The 18,742-nt window shown below is 47.4% G+C and overlaps 3 non-coding genes across 3 annotated transcripts; 1 reads left to right on the plus strand and 2 right to left on the minus strand.

Annotated features, from left to right (window-relative positions):
- Window positions 1-425: 425 nt before the first annotated feature.
- On the minus strand, window positions 426-498 carry trnat-ugu (transfer RNA threonine (anticodon UGU)). Its single transcript has one exon. It is a non-coding gene; the product is annotated as a tRNA-Thr (tRNA).
- Window positions 499-5,058: 4,560 nt separating this feature from the next.
- Window positions 5,059-5,131, minus strand: trnat-ugu (transfer RNA threonine (anticodon UGU)). Its single transcript has one exon. It is a non-coding gene; the product is annotated as a tRNA-Thr (tRNA).
- An 11,428-nt stretch (window positions 5,132-16,559) lies between these two features.
- Window positions 16,560-16,632, plus strand: trnat-ugu (transfer RNA threonine (anticodon UGU)). Its single transcript has one exon. It is a non-coding gene; the product is annotated as a tRNA-Thr (tRNA).
- The last annotated feature ends 2,110 nt before the right edge of the window (window positions 16,633-18,742 follow it).

Raw genomic sequence — 18,742 nt, forward strand, 5'->3', positions numbered from 1 at the left:
ATATTAGAGGAAGGTTTTTTACTCAGAGAGTGGTTGGTGCGTGGAATGCACTGCCTGAGTCAGTGGTGGAGGCAGATACACTAGTGAATTTCAAGCGACTACTAGACAGGTATATGGAGGAATTTAAGGTGGGGACTTATATGACATGCAGGGTTTGAGGGTCGGCACAACGCTGTGGGCCGAAGGGCCTGCACTGTGCTGTACTATGCTGTATCTATCTCATTATTAAGTAATTAACACAGGAAAATATAGATTGATAACTTGGCCTACTTCCCTGCACGTCTTTGGAATGCGGGAGGGAAACGGCGCAATCCCACACACTAACGGGGAAAATATGCAGATTCCCTGCAGACGACACTGGAAATGAACTGCGAACTCGGACGCGCCGAGCGGTCATGGCGACGTGCTAACCCCAGAAAATGTTGTGGCCCCAGTGAGATTCGAACTCACGGCCTCTGGTTTACAAGACCAGTGCTCTAAACCCTCAGCAATGGAGCCTCCTTCGCCCCCTTCGCCACTGAATGGACGATGAACCCACCAAGACTTCTTTATTTGCACTACTTGTTTCTAATGCAATGTAAGTTCTAATGCAGTTTTAGCTTATTGTTTATTGCACTATAGTGATGCGCAAAACAAATTTCAAAACATATCCCAGTCACATTATACCTCATACATATTCTGATTTACCAGCAGTACTACGTCACAGCTTGCCACAACATGAGTGCTGTCCTTGGTATCTCACTGAAGAACCGTTATCCACAGTGAGTCAGTCCAGCTGCAAATATCCTTCAGTGCCTCGCTCAAGGAGCACAGCACGGTACCACCTTATTGGTACTTCCACACTGGGTATCACTGCATTCATCCCCTTCAACTTGTCTTTCCGTTCATGCCAACTCTCCTTACTCCAAAGCATATAATTGCATGAGCAAGACAACTCATTCTGTGTCGCCAACACTGTTTCTCTCATTATTACTACCACTCAGTGTGTTTCGAAGTATTTGTAGCAAATGTAGGCAATATTTATCTTTACCTCACACTTTAACTGCGCTAAGGACGACGCCACGGCGGATCACATGAACAATTTTAAACTTAAATGTATAATAGTAGTAGTAGGAGTGGAGGCAGCCGTCAATCACAGGGGATGAAACGTTTGCGCCGCTGGTGGTCCGTGGCATCTGAGGAATCGACTGATGTCAAAGCGAGTTACCACTCTCCACGTCACTGATGTAGTCCAAGGGAAGGGCAAGCGCCGATACAGCAGTGTCGTCGCAGAGGTTGTCAGAGTTAAGTTGCAAACAACATCAAACTGCCTGAGGGACACCGGCTCCGGGTTTCTTCCTCGAGGATTACTGCCGAAGCCTTTCCCGTGCGTGGGTACGAACGCAAGGCGGCGGAGGTTTAAGATCAGAGTTTTCCTTTTCCTAGGCGGGCTGCTGTGCAGCACTGTAGAGCCCCACAGGCGCGAAGCAACTAGGTTTGAGGCGCCAGGATTCCGGATTTGCTCCATCTCTTGTCTGTACAAACAGTTTCGTCGAGTCTAGAAGCTGAGCCACACATGAAGGCCAAGAGTTGGACTTGGTTGTCAGAGGCTGTTAGACATGCACGCTCTTTGGAGCACTTAGTAGGTAGAAACATAGAAAATACATAGAAAACCTTCAAACAACAGGAATTCTGCAGATGCTGTGAATTCAAGCAACACACGTCAAAGTTGCTGCTGAACGCAGCAGGCCAGGCAGCATCTCTAGGAAGAGGTGCAGTCGACGTATCAGACCGAGACCCTTCGCCAGGACTAACTGAAGGAAGAGCTAATAAGAGATTTGAAAGTTGGAGGGGGAGGGGGAGATCTAAAATGATAGGGGAAGACAGGAGGGGAAGGGATGGAGCCAGGAGCTGGACAGGTGATTGGCAAAAGGGATACGAGAGGATCATGGGACAGGAGGTCCGGGAAGAAAGACGGGGGGGGGGGCGGAACCCAGAGGATGGGCAAGGGATATATTCAGAGGGACAGAGGGAGAAAAAGGAGAGTGAGAGAAAAAATGTGTGTATAAAAATAAGTAACAGATGGGGTACGGGGGGAGGTGGGGCATTAGCGGAATTTAGAGAAGTCGATGTTCATGCCATCAGGTTGGAGGCTACCCAGACGGAATATAAGGTGTTGTTCCTCCAACCTGAGTGTGGCTTCATCTTTACAGTAGAGGAGGCTGTGGATAGACATGTCAGAATGGGAATGGGATGTGGAAATATAAATCCTTCTGCATAACACAGGTCCTTCGGCCCACAACGCTGTGCCGAACATGAACTTACTTTAGAAGTTACCTAGAGCTACCCATAGCCCTCCATTTTCCTAAGCTCCGTGTACCTATCCAGGAGTTTCTTAAAATGCCCTATCGTATCCGCCTCCAACACTGTCGCCGGCAGCCCATTCCTCGCACCAACAATCTTCTGCGTAAAAAAATTACAACTGACATCTCCTCTGAACCTACTTACAAGCACCTTAAAACTGTGCCCTCTCCTGTGAGCCATTTCAGCCCTGGGAAATGCCTCTGAATATCCGCACGCCTCTGACAAGACATCAATGCCTCTCATCATCTTATACACCTCTATCAGGTCACATCTCACCTTCCGTCGCTCCAAGGAGAAAAGGCCAAGTTCACTCAACCTATTCTCATAGAGAATGCTCCCCAATCCAGGCAACATCCTTGTAAATCTCTAAGCGTACTTTTTATAGTTTCCACATGCTTCCTGTAGTGAGGTGACCAGAACGGAACGCAGTACTCCAAGTGGGGTCTGAACAGGGCCCTATAAAGGTGAAACATTACCTCTTGTCTCTGAAAATCAATCCCAGGATTGATGAAGATCAATGCACCTTCTGCCTTCTTAACCTCAGAGACAACCTGCGCAGCAGGTTTGGGTATCCTTTGGAGTCGGACCCCAAGATCCCTCTGATCCTTCACACTATCAAGAATCTTATTAATAGTACTACATTCTGTCATCATATTTGACCTACCAAACTGCACCACATTTACATTTATCTGGGTTGACCTCTGTCTGCCACCTCCTAGTATAGTTTTACATCTTATCGATGTCCCGCTGTAACTTCTGACAGCCCTCCACACTATCCACAACACCCACATCATCAGCAAATGCACTAACCCAACCCTCCATTTCCTCATCCTGGTCATTTATAAAAATCACGAAGAGAAGGGGACCCAGAATAGATCCCTGAGGCAGAGCACTGGTCACCGACTTTAATGGAGAATATGACCCGTCTGCAACTATTCTTTGCCTTCTGTGGCCAAACCAATTGCAGATCCACAAAGAAATGTCCCCTTGGATCCCATACCTCCTTACTTTCGCAATAAGCCTTGCATGGGGTACCTTCTCAAATGTCTTGCTAAATCCGATATAGACTGCATCTACTGCTCCCCCTTCATCAAAGTTTTGCAGTGGGAACTTATAGGCTACGACAATTTTAGGAACCTATATTTCCAAAGTTAATGCCTCATAGAGTGACTTTCCGTCAAGTGCCTAAAATATCATGCAGTTTCTCGAAATCCCGAGGAGAGCGCCCAAAATGCTGGAGAAACTCAGCAGATCAGAAAACATCTCAGGAGCACAATAAACAGCGACCTTCGAGGCCAATATGCTTGGTCCGGATTGGAAATGAAAGGGCAGAATCCAAAGTAAGAAGGTGGGGCTGTGTATGATGCACAAGCGTTGACATTAGTTCTGCTCAATGTGTCAGGCAGTGCGAATTCACATCGGGTCTCGTCAGCATTGCTTCCCCTCAATTTGACATTCCGTCAGGACTGTCTCTCGTTATTCACCATCTCATTATTACCAGCCAGTCTCTCAGTCCACCACTGTTCTCCACAATGTGTTTCTCCATCGGTTCCAAAGGTGGCGTAACACACATTTCATTCCGCACCAAACAATATCGTTTAATTCATACTACTTCTCAAGGAATTATATATTTATTACCGCCATTAGTGTGTCTGGTGAATAGCATCGCCCATCTCTGATTGACTCCATCATTTCATCATTACACATAAATTACGCACTAATCTACCCATCTTTTATGCACTTCATGTCTGTTATCGCCTATCATGTGTCTCCATCAGTACTCCCGGGTTATGTGTCCCTCCACTAGTTCTATCTCATTAATTCTCACTCCATCTATGGACACCATAATGTATCACTCCATCACGTCTTGTTCTGTTATACCACTTCTCAGACTTCCGGTAATGCCCCACCTCCCCCTCGTACTCCATCCGTTATTTATTTATATGACATTCTTCTTCTATTTCTCCTTTTTCTCCCTCTGTCCCTCTCACTATAGCCCTTGCCCATCCTCTGGACTCCCCCCCCCCACCTTTTCTATCTCCCTGGACCTCCTGTCCCATGATCCTCTCATATCCATTTTTCCAATCCTCTGTCCAGCTCTTGGCTCCATCCCTCCCCCTCCTGTCTTCTCCTATCATTTTGGATCTCCCCCTCCTCCTTCCACTTTCAATTCTCTTACTAACTCTTCTTTCAGTTAGTCCTGACGAAGGGTCGCGGCCCGAAACTTCGACTGTACCTCTTCCAATAGATACTGCCTGGCCTGCTGCGTTCACCGGTAACTTTTGCGTGTGTTTCTTGAAATTCCAGCATCTGCAGATTTCCTCGTGTTTGTATTATTCCATTATGAACCCTCAGTGCAGCGGTCCGTCAGGACGAACTCAGTGGCTATCTGTCCAACAGGTTTTAGCAGCAACTGAAGGCCAGGAGGGGGACTTGTTTGTCAGAGGCTACTTGAAGCCACTCGGAGCATTTAATACATTTAATAGTCGGCGCCTGTCCATACCACCAACCCCGGCTATAACAACATTAAGTAAATAACAATATACAAAAGTTGGCCTGCACGGCTGCACGTCTTTGTAATGCTTGACGAAAACGGCGCAAACCCACACACTAACGGGGAAAATATGCAGACCCCCTTGCAGACGACGCTGGAACTGAACTGCGATCTCGGACGCGCCGAGCTGTAATAGCGATGTGCTAAGTCAGAAAATGTTGAGGCCCCAGTGAGATTCGAACTCACGGCCCCTGGTTTACAAGACCAGTGCTCTAACCCCTGAGCTATGGAGCCTCATTCTCCCCTCCCCCCATCAGAATGCATGATGAACCCGCGAAGCCTTCTTTCATTACACAACTTGTTTAAAAGTTCTAATGAAATTTTAGCTTATTATTTATTGCACTATACTGATGCGCAAAAGAAATGTAATAACATATCCAGTCACATTATACCTCATACCTATTGTGATTTTCCAGCAGTACTACGTCACAGGTTAGCAACAGTGAGTGCTATCCTCGGTAACTCACCTTGGAACACTCACTCACAGTGAGTCACTCCAGCTGCACTATTCTTCAGTGCCCCGCTCAATCAGTACAGCACGGTACCACCCTGTTGGTGCTTCCACGCTGTGTATCACTGTATTGGTCCCCGTGAACATGTCCTTCCGTTCGTACCAACTCTCCTTACTCCAAATCGTATAATTCCATTAGCAAGACAACTGATTGTGTCTCGCCGTCACTACCTCCACTCAATGTTTTTCTCATTGTTATTGCTCTTCAGTGTGTTTCGAAGTACTCATGACAAATGTAGGTAATTTATTTATCTTTATCTCACAATATAACTGCGCTAAGGACGACTCCACGGCGTATCACGTAAACAATTTTAAACTTAAATATATAGTAGTACTAGTAGTAGTAGTAGTAGGAGGAGGAGGAGAAGGAGGAGGAGGCAGCCGTCAATCCCAGGGGATTAAACGTTTGCGCCGCTGGTGGTCTGTGGCATCTGAGGAATCGGCTGCTGTCAATGCGAGTTACCACTCCCCACGTCACTGATGCAGCCCAAGGGAAGGGCAAGCGCCGATACAGCAGTGTCGTCACAGAGGTTGTCAGAGTTAAGTTGCAAACAACATCAAACTGCCTGAGGGACACCGGCTCCGGGTTTCTTCCTCGAGGATTACTCCCGAAGCCTTTCCCGTGGGTGGGTACGACCGCAGGAGTGCGGAGGTTTAAAATCAGAGTTTTCTTTCCCCCAGGCAGGCTGCTGTCCAACACTGACGAGCCCCAACTGTGCGAAGGAGCTAGGTTTGAGGCGCCAGTGGTCCGCATTTGCTCGCTCTCTTGTCAGTACAAACAGTTTCGTCGGGTCTAGAAGTTCAGCCACACGTGAAGGCCATGAGTGGAACCTGGTTGTCAGAGGCTGTTAGAAATGCACGCTATTTGGAGCACTTAATAGGTTGAAACATAGAAAAGGCATAGAAAACTTTCAGCATAATACAGGCCGTTCGGCTCACTATGCTGTGCCCAATATGTACTTACCTTAGAAATTACCTAGAGTTACCCATAGCCCTCTATTTACAATGTACCATCCAGGGGTCTCTTAAATATACCCTATCGTATCCGCTTCCATCACCGTCGCCGGCAGTCCATTCCTCAGACCCACAGCCCTCCGCGTAAAAAAAAATACGACTGAAATCTCGTCTGAATCTACTTACAAGCACCTTAAAACTATTCCCTCTCCTGTCAGCCATTTCTGCCCTGGGAAAAAACCTTTGATTATCCACACGATCAATGCCTCTCATTATCTTATACGTTCTATCAGGTCACCTCTCATCCTCCATCGCTCCAAAGCGAAGGGGCCAAGTTCACTCAAGCTATTCTCATAGGGCATGCTCCCCAATCCAGGCAAAATCCATGTACCTCTCCTCTGTGTACTTTCTATAATTTCCACATCCTTCCTGTAGGGAGGTGAGCAGAACGGAGCACAGTACTCCAAGTGGAGTCTGAACAGGGCCCTATAAATCTTAAACATTTCCTCTCGGCTTTAAAATCAATCCCAGGGTTGATGAAGACAAGTGCACTGTATGCCTTCTTAACCACAGAGTAAACCTGCGCAGCAGCTTTAGTATATTATGAAGTCAGACACTAAGTTCCCTCTGAAACTCCACACTGCCAAGAGTCTTACCATTAATACTTCATTCTGTCCTCATATTTGTCCTAGCAATCTGAACCGCCTCACACGTATCTGTGTTGAACTCCATCTGCTACTTCATCTCCCAGATTTGCCTCCTATCGATGTCCCGCTGTAACCTCTGACAGCAGTCCGCACTATCCAGAGCAGCCACAACCTTTGTGTCATCAGCAAAATTACTAACCCATCCCTCCACTTCATCATCCAGCTCATTTATAAAAATCACGAAGCGAAGGGGACACAGAGCAAATCCCTGAGGCACACAACCGGTCACCGACTTTAATGCAACCACTACAACCACTCATTGCCTTCTGTAGACAAACCAATTCCAGATCCACAAAGCAAAGGCCCCTTGGATCCCATGTCTCCTTACTTCCTCAATAAGCCTTGCATGGGGTACCTTATCGAACGCCTTGCTGAAATAGATGTACATTATACCATCATCAATGTTTTGCTGTGTGACTTTATAGGCTATGACAATCTTAGGAACCTATATTTCCAGCATTAATGTCTCATAGCGTGACTTTCCCTCATGTGCCTAAAAGATCATGCAGATTCTAGAAATGCAAAGCAGCGCGAGCAAAATGCTGGAGAAACTCAGCAGTTCAGACAGCATCTAAGGAGCACAATAAACTGCGAACTTTGAGACCAAGACCCTTCGTCCTGTCTGGAAAGGAAAGAGCAGAAGCCAAAATCAGAAAGTGGGGCTGTGTAAGGTGCACAAGAGTTGTCGTTAGTTCTAGTCAATGTGTCTGTCAGTGCGAATCCTCATCTTGTCTCCCCAGCATTGCTTCCACTCCAATTGCCCTTCAGTCAGAACTGTCTTTCGTTATTCACCATCTCATTATTACCAGGCAGTTTCAGTCCACCAGTGCTCTCCACAGTGTGTCGCTCCATCGGTTCCAACGGTGGTCTAACACCCATTTCATACTGTACCACAGAATATTCGTTAATCGGTGCTACTTCTCAATGAGTCTTATGATTATTACTGCCATTAGTGTGTCTGGCGATTAGCATCACCCATCTCTGTTTCACCCGATCAGTAAGAAAGCTCTTTTCATCACTGCACCTCCACTACAAACAAGTCTATCCATCTTTTCTGCGCTCCATCTCTACTATCGTCTATGATTTGTCTCCATCAGTACTCCGGGTCCATGTGACCGGAGAAGTGGAAAAAGCTGGTTATCGGCTGCTGATAACTAGTCGCCTTAGACAGAAGGGTCTATTTATCCGTGGGTAACAGCTCATCTGGGAGATGGAAAACTGATCTCCTCTCCTTTGCGACTATACCTACAGATGGGGGAATGTTGTGGGAGGAAGCCCCGAGGAAAAGTACGGAGCTGCAGTCCCGAAGGCAGTCCTACGTTGAGTGCACCGCTGAATGGCAACTCCCGCGACGCCGATCGTGCAAAACGGCATCGGCCTTAGCTGTTCCTCTTTGGATTCACCAGCTGCGTGGAGAAGCAGAGCCTGCAGCATGGGGAAGAACCTGCTCTCCATACCATATTGCCCTGGCTCGGGTATCTCATAGACAGCTAGGACACAATGTCCATGGTCGACCCTGACTATCTGAGAGCTTCAGGTTAGTGTTAAATAGATGGCTGGCTGCGCAGAGCGACTCCTTGTTGCGGCGGGACCTGTCCCGAGCTTCATCTTTAAATAAGTAAATATAAATGAATAAGAAGCTGTTCCTGAAACATTCAGAGGGTGTCTACTCAATCACAGAACGGCTGCAATACTTTCTGTTGTAGTACTGATGGGGTGCGGCAGAAAGGGATAGTACTAATGTTCCGACACAACCAGAGAATTCGGATACCCAATAGAACACTGTTCGTATGTTACGGACGGAGGAATTGCGGAGTGAGGCTCCGAGCCGTGCCAATAAAAGATGATACATTGTGGTGTGGTGTTGAGAGGCTTATAAACCGCAGTTCTGGTACCGATGGGGTGGAAATCCATGGGGGAATAACGGGCGAACTGTGAAGCCAAGGTGTAGTACTGACAGAATAACGCACTGAGGTCTAGCAGTGACGGAAAGGCAAGCTGAACGGCAGTACTGGTGGAGTGACAGGCAGTGCAGTAATGTCGGAAGCACCCAGTGAGGGATCGTGTTGAGAGTGTATCCCACAGAGGGAAATTAATGGTGAGGTGCAGGAGTATCGTGTAGTACAGATGGAATGACATAATTCCATAATACCAAAGGTATAGGAGCATTAGTAGGCCATTTGGACCACCCAACTTGCCCCACCATTCAATCACGGGGTTGATCCTATTCTTCCAGTTATCCCCACTCCCCCGCCTTCTCCCCACACCATTTGATGCCCTGGCTAATCAAGAATCTATCTATCTCTGCCTTAAATGCACCCAATGACTTGGCCTCCACAGCCAGTCGTGGCACCAAATTCCACAGATTTAGCACCCTCTGACGAAAGTAATATCTCCACATCTGTGTTCTGAATGGACGTCCTTCAATACTGAAGTCGTGCCTCTTGTCCTAGAATCCCCTACCATAGGAAATAACGTTGCCGTATCTAATCTGTTCAGGCCTTTTAGCATTCTGAATGTGTCTCTGAGATTCCGCCCCCCCCCCATTCTCCCGAACTCCAGGGAATATAGCCCAAGAGTTGCCAGACGTTCCTTATGCGGTAACCCTTTCATTCCTGGAATCATTCTCGGAGGCTTTGACTGATACACCGGAGGGAGTAATTGACGGGGTGACAGAGCGTGATGTAGTACTGGTGCTGTGATACTCAGAAAGTAGTCCGGATGGAGTGACACGGCGTGTGGTAACGCCAATGGAGTTACGCAGGCAGGGGAGGTACTGGTAGCGCGACAAACTGCAGGACAGGCAAGGCGCGGTGTAACAGTAACGGAGGGACAGCCTAAGTGGTAGAATGGATGGAGAAATCAGTCGAAGAGATTCGGCTGGAGTGATAATCTTAGGGTCAGTAAAGACAGAGAGAGGTAGTGAGGGGTAATGCTGATGGCGTGGGATACCTGTGGGCAGTGCGAATGTAATTACACACAGCGCAGGGGTTCACAGCTTTTCTTATGCCATAGAACAAGACTATTAAGGGTCCGTCGACTCCAGGGTGACGTAAGGGTGAAACTGATGGAATGATAGCCGGTCTCGTCGTGAAACGTTTGCAGCGACGGAAGAATGACACTAACCTGGTCTCGCCAATTCCATCGGGGCTACACAGCAACGGAGTGATGCAGTGTGGTGTAGACTTGGAGGGGCAGAACTGAGGAATATCAATGATGGAGCGAAGGTCTGTAGGGTAACGGTGATGGAGTGAAATGAACATGGTCCGTATTGCCGGTGAGAGGCAAGGGGGGGGGGGGGTGCTGATGTAATGACACGGGGGGTAGTCATAGAATTCGACACTTAGGGCTGAAACCGATGGACTGAAGCTCCAAGGGTGCGTCCAGACCTAATGGTTGACCGAGTGATGATACTATGGGAGGGTCAAACCGTACTTAGGTGCACTGATGCAGTAATGCACAAAGGGAAACTCTGATCGAGTGATACTCTGAGAGGTAGCGCTGTTGGAGTGAGACACTGAAGTGTGGTATTAATGGAGCGACTCGCTACGGGGGAGTATTGGCACTGAGTGTAATGGCATTGGAGCTGCAGACTGTGGCATAGTAACAATGATGAGAATCGCACATGGGCAGCGCCGTGTGATGCAGCAGTGCTGGACAGCGCCGCTGGTGTGATGTGGTGCGGTGCAGTCGTGCTGAGGTTGGGAAGAGAGGGGTAGTATTAATGTAGAGAAACACGGAGAACAGCTGATAGGCCAGTGGGTACATCGAACGGCAGTGCGGATGGAGGTATACTGTCGTACAGTTCTCCTCTCTTCCCCCAGCCGTATCCTGGATAGACTATATCCTCTCTTTCCCCCAGTCCGTGACCCGGATAGTATTGTGTGCAGTCTTGGTCCCCTAATCTGAGGAAAGACATCCTTGCCATAGAGGGAGTACAGAGAAGGTTCACCAGATTGATTCCTGGGATGGCAGGACTTTCATATGAAGGAAGACTGGATGAACTGGGCTTGTACTCGTTGGAATTTAGAAGATTGAGGGGGGATCTGATTGAAACGTATAAGATCCTAAGGGGATTGGACAGGCTAGATGCAGGAAAATTGTTCCCGATGTTGGGGAAGTCCAGAACGAGGGGCCACAGTTTGAGGATAGAGGGGAAGCCTTTTAGGACCGAGATTAGGAAAAACTTCTTCACACAGAGAGTGGTGAATCTGTGGAATTCTCTGCCACAGGAAACAGTTGAGGCCAGTTCATTGGCTATATTTAAGAGGGAGTTAGATATGGCCCTTGTGGCTACAGGGGTCAGGGGGTATGGAGGGAAGGCTGGGGCGGTGTTCTGAGTTGGATGATCAGCCATGATCATAATAAATGGCGGTGCAGGCTCGAAGGGCCGAATAGCCTACTCCTGCACCTATTTTCTATGTTTCTATATCCTGTCTCCCCCCCAGACCGTACCCTGGATAGACCATATCCTCTCTCCCCCAAGACCGTATCCCGGATAGACCATGTCCTCTGATCCCGGATAGACCATGTCCTCTGATCCCGGATAGACCATGTCCTCTCTCCCTCTCAGACCGTATCGCAGATAGACCATATCCTCTCTCCCCCACTGTTGTTGCTGGTACTGTGACGCGGTGTGGTGTAGCATTGATAGAGCTACAAACTCATAGGGGAAACATAATGGGGGGAAACTGATAGTGCGACAGGTCGAGGCGTGGTTTCCAAAGAATAACGCACTGACGTGTAGCTGTGACGGAGACACGCGCCGAGCAGTAGTATTGATGGGATGACGCACGGAAAGTCATTAATGATGGATGGACGCCGTCAGATGTGCTATTGACGGTGTGACGCACTAATGGGTAGTAACGGTGATGTGACACCGTAACGGGTAGTATAGATGGAACTGAAAAAGAACACGCTGCGGAACTGATTGAACGATACTTTTGGGGATAAAAACAAACTGTCGGAGTAATACCCGGTGGATTTGTCCTGATGTAGGGATACACTGAGGGTTAGTACTGAGTGGAAGACGTAATGAATTGATGAACAGTGGGCAGGGCCTGATGGAGCGGTACACTGTGATATAAACCGGTGGAGAGTAATAGATGTGTAGTAAAGCTGCGGTGACGTGTGGAGGTGCAATGGCGATGGAGTAATTCCGACAGTGGCAGGCACAATCGAATACTAGTACATCGCAGGTTAGCAATAATGGAAGGGCGCTGTGTGGTGTCGCAATGCTGGTGCGATACACTCGGATTACCACGGAAGAAGGGCACACTGCTGCAGTAAGGAAAGGGGGTCACTGCTCTGGCTGCTCGTACAGCACTCTCACCACACTCAATATGAAGTTTCCCCTCAATTTGCCCGTCCCTCAATACGCCAGTTTTCTCCTCAGTGTGTCTGTCCATCGGTTCCAACCGTGGTATAACACTTATTTCACACTGTACCACACAATATCCTTCAATCGTTACTGCTTCTCAATGAGTTATGCGATTATTACCGCTATCAGTGTGTCTGGCGAATAGCACCACCCATCTCTGGTTCACCCCATCAGGAAGAAAACTCTTTTGATCACTGAATCCACTACATGAAAGTCTATCCAACTTTTCTGCATTTCATCTCTGCTGTCGTCTATCATGTGTCGCATCAGTACTCCCAAGACATGTGACCAAAGAAGTGGAAAAAGCAGGTTACTGGCTGCTGATAACTAGTCGCTTTCGGCAAGACGGCTAACGTTATCCGTGATAGCTTATCTCGGAGATGGAGAACTGATCTCTGCTACTTTCCGATTATATGTACTCATGGGGTAAAGTTCCGGGCGGAAGCCCCGAGGTAAAGCATGGACCTGCAGTTCCCAAGGCAGTCCTACGTTAAGTGCACCGCTGAATTGCAATTCCTGCGACGCCAACGGCATCGTCCTTAGCTGTTCCTCTTTGGTTTCACCAGCTGCGTGGAGAGGGAGAGACTGCTGCATGGGCAAGAGCATGCTCTGCATATCATGCTGCCCTGGCTCGGGTATCACATAGACAGCTAGGACACAATGTTCATGGTCGACCCTGACTAGCTGACGGCCTCAGTTTAGTGCTAAATAGATGTTCTAATGCGCAGCGCGAACCCTTGCTGCGGAAAGACCTGTCCCGCGGTTCTTCTCTAAATAGGTAAATATAAGTAAATGAATTTTATATATAAAGTAAATGGTAGGACACTGAGGAGTGAGGAGGAACAATGGGATCTGGGAGTTCAGATACATAATTCCCTGAAAGTGCTGTCACAGGTAGACAGGGTTGTAAAGAAGCCTTTTAGCATCCTGACATTCATAAACCAAAGTACTGAGTATAGGAGTTGGGATGTTATGGTGAGGTTGTGTAAGACATAGGTGAGTCCAAATTTGAAATATTGTGTGCAGTTCTGGTCACCTAATTACAGGAACGATATCGGTAAGATTGAAAGAGTGCAAAGGAGATTTACTAGGATGTTGCCGGGTCTCCAGGAGTTCAGTTACAGAGAAATATTAAACAGGTTAGGACTTTATTCCTTGGAGCGTAGAAGAATGAGGGGAGATTTGATAGAGGTTTACAAAATGATGAAGGGTATGGACAGATTAAATATGAGTAGGATCATTCCACTTGGATTAGGAAAGGTAAATACGAGAGGACATGGCTTTGGGGTGACATGGGAAATATTTTGGTTGGAACATTAGCGGGGGATGCATGGGAAAGAAATTGCTCTCTATCCCATGCTGCCCTGGCTTGGCTATCACGTAGACAGCCAGGACACAATGTCCACGGTCGACCCTGACTAGCTAAGGGCCTCAGGTTAGTGTTAAATAGCTGGGTTGCTGCGCAGCCCGACTCCTTGCTGCCGAAAGACTGTCCCGTTCATCGGTACTAGAACTGCAGTTAATAAGCCTCTCAACACCACACGAAAATGTATCATCCCTTTAGTGCCACGGCTTAGACTTTTATTTCGGGTGTACTTCAAGACGGAATCCCTCAGTTCGTATATTGGGCACGCTGCTCTGGATTTCTAGAATCTGCATGATCTTTAGGCACTTGACGGAAAGTCAGGCTATGAGGCATTGATGTTGGAAAGATAGGTTCCTAAGATTGTCATAGCCTCTGAAGTCCCACAACAACTCATTGATGAAGGTACAGCAGTAAATGTAGGGTATATGGATTTCAGCAAGGCATTTGATAAGGTACTCCATGCAAGACGTATTGAGAAAGTAAGGAGGTATGGGATCCAAGCGGACTTTGCTTTGTGGATCCAGAATTGGCTTGCCCACTGAAGTGGTTGGAGACGGATCATATTCTGTATGGAGGTCGATGACCAGTGGTGTGCCTCAAGGATCTGTTCTGGGTCCCCTTCTCTTCGTGATTTTCATAAATGACCTGTATGAGGAAGTGGAGGGATGGATTAGTAACTTTGCTGATGGCACAAATGTTGGGTGTGCTGTGTATAGTGTGAAATGCTGTCAAAGTTTACAGCGGGACATCGACAGGATGCGAAACTGGGCGGTGAAGTGGCAGATGGATTTCAAGCGGCTCATTTTGGTAGGTCAAATATGAAGTCAGAATATAGTATTAATAGTAAGACTGTCGGCAGTGTGGAGGATGAGAGGAATCTTCGGTTCCGACTCCATAGTATACGAAAAGCTGCTGCACAGGTTGACTCTGAGGTTAAGAAGGCATACGGTGCATTGGCTTCAGCAACCCTGGATTGATTTTAAGAGCAGAGAAGCAATGTTACAGTTTTATAGGGCTCTGGTCAGACCCCACTTGGAGTACTATGCTCCGTTCTGGTCACCTCGCTAGAGGAAGGATGTGGAAGCTATAGAAAGTGCGCAGAGGAGATTTACAAGTATTTTGCCTGGACTGGGCAGCATGCCCTATGAGAGTAGGTTGAATGAACTTGGCCTTTTCTCCTTGAAGGGACGGAGAAGGTGACCCGATAGAGGTGTATAAGATGAGATGATGAAATGTATTTACTGTGTGGATAGTCAGAGGCCTTTTCCCAGGGCTAAAATGACTAACAGGAGAGGGAGCAGTTTTAAGGTGCTTGGAAGTAAATTCAGAGGAGAAGCCAGAGGTAATTTTTTTACACACAGTGCTCCGAGTGCGAAGCGTGGGCTGTCGGCGATGGTAATGGAGCCGGATACGATAGGCTATTTTAAGAGACTCCTGGATAGGTACATGGAGCTTAGGCAAATAGAGGGCTATGTTCAACTCTGTGTCATTTCAAAAATAAGTATATATTGGCCCCAGTATTGTTGGCCGAAGGGCCAGTATTATGCTGAAGGTTTTCTATATCTTTTCTATGTTTCAACCTACTAAGTGCTCCAAAGAACTAACAGCCTCTGACAACCAAGTCCAACTCTAGGCCTTTACATGTAGCTCAGCTTCTGGACCCGACGAAACTGTTTCTACTGACAAGAGAGGGAGCAAATCCAGAATGTTGGCCCCTCAAACCTAATTGCTTCGCACCGTTGGGGCTCGTCAGTGTTGGACAGCAGCCTGCCTGGGAGAAAGAAAACTCTGATATTAAACTTCCGCACGCCTCCGGTCGTACCCACCCATAGGAAAGGGCTCGGGAGCAAATCCCTAGTAAGGAATCCGGAGCCGGTGTTCCTAAGGCAGTTTGATGTCGTTTGCAACTTAACTCTGACAACCGCTGTGACGACACTACTGTATCAGCGCTTGCCCTTCCCTTGGACTACATCAGTGACGTGGAGAGTAGTAACTCGCATGGGAAACAGCCGATTCTTCAAATCTTCCTGCCCTGGAGATGCAACCGACCATCAGCGGCGCAAACGTTTAATCCCCTGGGATTGACGGCTGCCTCCTCCTCCTCTTCCTCCTTCTACTACTACTAATACTACTACTACTACTATATTTAAGTTTAAAATTGTTTACGTGATACGCCGTGGAGTCGTCCATAGCGCAGTTATATTGTGAGATAAAGATAAATAAATTACCTACATTTTTCATGAGTACTTCGAAACACACTGAAGAGCAATAACAATGAGAAATACAGTGAGTGGAGGTAGTGACGGCGAGACACAATGAGTTGTCTTGCTAATGGAGTTATACGATTTGGAGTAAGGGTAGTTGTTTCGGACGGAAGGACATGTTTAGGGGGACGAATGCAGTGATACACAGTGTGGAAGCACCAATAAGGTGATACCGTACTGTACTGATTGCGCGGGGCACTGAAGGATATTGCGACTGGAGTGATTCACTGCGAGTGAGTGTTCCAAGGTGAGATACCGAGGATAGCACTCCGTCGTGGCAAGCTGTGACGTAGTACTGCTGGTACATCAGAATATGCATGAGGTAAATGTGACTGGGATATGTTCTGAAACTTGTTTTGCGCATCAATATAGTGCAATAAATAATTAAATAAAACTGCATTAGAACTTTTAAACAAGTTGTGCAATGAAAGAAGGCTTGGCGGGTTGACCATCCATTCTGATGGGGGGAGGGAAGAATGAGGCTCCATAGCTCAGGGGTTAGAGCACTGGTCTTGTAAACCAGGGGCCGTGAGTTCGAATCTCACTGGGGCCTTAACATTTTCCGGGCTTAGAATGCCGCTGTTACAGTTCGGCGCGTCTGACATCGCAGTTCAGTTCCAGCGTCATCTGCAAGGGTGTCTACATATTTTCCCCGTTAGCGTGTGGGTTTGCGCCGTTTTCGTCAAGCATTACAAAGACGCGCAGCCGTGTAGGTCAACTTTGTATATTGTTAATTAATTAATGTTGTTACAGCCGGGGTTAAACGCATTAGATACTCCGAGTGGCCTCCAGTAGCTTCTGACAAACAAGTCAACCTCCTGGCCTTCACTTGCTGCTAAAAACTGTTGGACAGATAGCCGCTGAGTTCGTCCTGACGGACCGCTGCACTGAGGGTTCATAATGGAATAATACAAACACGAAGAAATCTGCAGATGCTGGAATTTCAAGAAACACGCACAAAAGTTGCCGGTGAACGCAACATGCCAGGCAGCATCTATTGGAAGAGGTACGGTCGACGCTTCGGGCCGAGACCCTTCTTCAGGTCTAACTGAAAGAAGAGCTAGTAAGAGATTTGAAAGTGGGAGGGTGAGGGGGAGATCCGAAATGATAGGAGAAGACAGGAGCAAGAGGGATGGAGCCAAGAGCTGGACAGGTGATTGGCAAAAGGGATATGAGAGGATCATGGGACAGGAGGCCTAAGGAGAAAGAAAAGTGGGAGGGGGGAAGCCCAGACTATGGGTAAGAGGTATAATGAGAGGGACAGAGGGAGAAAAAGAAGCAAGAGAAAAAGAATGTGTATATAAATAAATAATAAATGGGGTAGGAGGGGGAGGTGGGGCATAAGCCGAAGTTTGAGAAGTGGTATAACAGAACAAGATGAGATGGATTCATGCATTATGGCGTCTATCGGTGGAGTGAGAGGCAACAAGGTCGAACTAGTGGAGGGACACGTAGCCCGGGAGTACTGATAAAGACACATGATAGGCGAGAATAGAGATGAAGTGCAGAATAGGTGGACAGATATGTGTGTAATTTATGTGTAGTGATGAAATGATGGAACTTACAGGCTATGACAATCTTAGGAACCTATACTTCCAGCATGAATGCCTCATATCGTGACTTTCCGTCAAGTGCCTAAAAAATCATGCAGATTCTCGAAATCCCGAGGAGCGTGCGCAAAATGCTGGAGAAAACTCAGCAGATCAGATAACATCTAAGTAGAACAATAACCAGCGACCTTTGAGGCCAAGATGCTTGGTCCGGATTGGAAATGATAGGGCAGAAGCCAAAAGGAGAAGCTGGGGCTGTGTGAGATGCACAAGCTTTGTCGTTATTTCAGCTCAATGTGTCAGTCAGTGCGAATCCTCATCGTGTCTCCCCGGCATTGCTTCCCCTCAATATGCCATTCCGTCAGAACTGTCTCTCGTTATTCACCATCTCATTATTACCAGTCAGTCTCTCAATCCACAGGTGTTCTCCACAGTGTGTCTCTCCATCGGTTCCAAAGGTGGTATAGCACTCATTTCATTCTGCACCAAACAATAACATTCAATTCATACTACTTCTCAATGAATTATATGGTTATTACCGCCATTACTGTGTCCGGCGATTAGCATCACCCATCTCTGATTGACTCCATCATTTTATCACTGCACATATATTACACACATATCTGTCCACCTATTCTGCACTTCATCTCTATTCTCGCCTATCATGTGTCTCTATCAGTACTCCCGGGCTATTTGTCACTCCGCTAGTTCTACCTTGTTGCCTCTCACTCCATCGATAGACATCATAATGTATCACTCCACCAGGTCCTGTTCTGTTATACCACTTCTCAAACTTCGGCTAATGTCCCACCTCCCCGTCGTACCCCATTCGTTATTTCTTTATATACTCACATTCTTTTTCTGTCTCTTTTCTCCCTCTGTCCCTCTCACTATAGCCCTTACCCATCCTCTGGGCTCCCCCCCCCCTCCCGCACCTCCTTTTCTTTCTCCCTAGGCCTCCTGACCTATGATCCTCTCATATCGCATTTGCCAATCAACTGTCCAGCACTTGGCTCCATCCCTCCCCCTACTGTCTTCTCCTATCATTTCGGCTCTCCCCCTCCCCCTCCCACTTTCAAATCTCTTAACAGCTCTTCTTTCAGTTAGTGCTGA

The sequence above is a fragment of the Mobula birostris genome, chromosome 13, assembly GCF_030028105.1.
Source record: "Mobula birostris isolate sMobBir1 chromosome 13, sMobBir1.hap1, whole genome shotgun sequence".
Classification (NCBI taxonomy): Eukaryota; Metazoa; Chordata; class Chondrichthyes; order Myliobatiformes; family Myliobatidae; genus Mobula; species Mobula birostris.